At 45.2% G+C, this 1,920-nt stretch overlaps 1 protein-coding gene across 11 annotated transcripts in view; it reads left to right on the top strand.

Moving 5' to 3' along the window:
• rnf144aa (ring finger protein 144aa) overlaps nt 1–1,920 on the top strand; it is a 132,036-nt gene continuing 130,116 nt past the window's right edge. For 3 of the 11 annotated variants that reach the window (XM_024269509.2, XM_024269519.2, XM_024269500.2), the window contains exon 1: nt 5–783. The gene's annotated coding sequence lies outside the window, so the exon portion shown is untranslated. Of the gene's footprint in view, nt 784–1,920 lie in introns of all 11 variants that reach the window. The other 8 variants (XM_024269456.2, XM_024269473.2, XM_024269449.2 and 5 more) reach the window with 6 other exon arrangements.

Genomic DNA, 1,920 nt, shown 5'->3' on the forward strand with positions numbered 1-1,920 from the left:
AGGCTTCAAAACATTAGTTTGGGTCTAAATTGGTCTCTGAATGCAATTCAGATAAATGTTTTTTTTTTTTAAATTGTCCTCAATAGGTGTAAATAAAGTTTTATATGTAGTTCGTGCATTTTGTGTTATTCGCTCCTCAGAAAAGCACTTGCAACCATTAACCAGCAGGAGGAGCTCTCTCATTTTGAATGGGGAAAAAACTGTTGGTGCTCAGCTGTCCTGTAGGAGGCAGCGTTGGACGGAGGAACGACGGCAGCGTCTGTGGCAGACTAATGGCGTCCATCCAGTGAGAAGCAGCTGATTTCCTACCGAGCACGGCAGCAGGAACGGTGGAGAGGTAAACACACCGCCCCCGGATTTTTCTGAAACAAGATAGCCCGCTGCTTCGGCGCGAGGACTCTGCCACGGGCTGCACGCGCGGGGATATCTGGGAAATTTGTTGTTCCAACGGACAAAACAAGCGAAGCTGAGAAGGCGGCGCGAGCTCCCAGAAGCTTTTATTTATTCAATTTCTTCTCCATTTTTTTTTTTACATTTAATTTATTTTTTATTTAATATTTTTTTCGTCGCTGCCTGCGTTTATTCGGGGCCTAAATTTGGGCCCAGTCGGCGACAGTAGCAGGTCAAATGTTTCCACCGCGATGTTTGACGGACACATAATGAGCATCACCCCCCCAGAGATGTCCTCCCACTCCGCCTGACTGCCTTGCTCGTTAATCCAATTCAGCAGATCATCTCCTCCTGAGGTCACAGCATCGAGACGGCCTCCTCTCAGCCAAGCAGGTAAGACTGACTCCCCTGCTCCTCCTCATCCTCTAACCAGGTTTTCTTGCAGCAAACAGCTGGATTATGGGGAAAAATTAGCTGCAGGTGGTTGTTTTTTGAATGACATCACTCAACTCAGACTTCCTGGGAGCTAATGAGACACAGCCTTATGTCATGTAGTCCAACAGGTCAGATCTCATGTATGGGAGTATAGTGACCCTTAAACCAGGTGAGCAGCCCTCCTGTTGTCCTGGGGGGGCTCTAACCCTCCTACCCCTGAAGGTTGATATCCAGCTTCAACCTTCGGAGCTTCTCTGCCTCCTTTTTCACAGAAAACTGCTCATCCCACCCCTTTCATCAAAAGGAGGAAAACAACCACAAAAAAGCATCATGCTGCTCCTCCCTTCCCCTCACTCCTGCAAAACAGAAGGGCCCTCAGCAATGGGACCCCCTCCCAGAGGGAAGCTGTGATGGAATGAGGTTAGGATGACTTGATCTCCGTGCAGTGTTGGAGCTCCAAGCGCACAGGGAAAACATGCTTGGCTCTCTGCGGTTCCCACTCCACACAGGATGGACCCTTTCACTGTAAAAGCACAGAAAAAAAACAATTTCTTTTGACTTTATTCAAGTGTTGGTTGGTTTATCTTCAAATTTTGTGAACATACCGACATCGAAACTTGAGTTAAAGTCAAGTTCACATTTTTAAGTTATAAGGAAACATTTCCTCTGTGCTTTACTGTGAAAGGGTCCATTCTGTGTGAAGTGGGAACTACGAAGGGAAAACACGTTTGGTTCTCTGTGGTTCAAACTCTACACAGGACGGACCCTTTCACAGTAAAAGCACAGAGAAACTCTTTTTCTTTTGACTTCAAAGCAAAAATTTGTTGACATTTTATCAAGTGTTGGTCACAGTATCTTCACATTTTGCACCTTAATTAATATACGCTGGCCAGGTCTGTACAATCAATTTACTATGAAATCAGCTTGTGTGATATATGTATCACAAAAGACAGCATTAACCACGATGAATGGGTACCTTAATATTGGCGATGTTCCGATCACATGATCTAGGGCTGGGCGATATGACGATAAAAAACCGTGTACGATATCCAAAGCTGACGATAGGTCATTTTTAAGATATCGTTATATCGCGAT

The sequence above is a fragment of the Oryzias melastigma genome, linkage group LG22, assembly GCF_002922805.2.
Source record: "Oryzias melastigma strain HK-1 linkage group LG22, ASM292280v2, whole genome shotgun sequence".
Taxonomy (NCBI): Eukaryota; Metazoa; Chordata; class Actinopteri; order Beloniformes; family Adrianichthyidae; genus Oryzias; species Oryzias melastigma.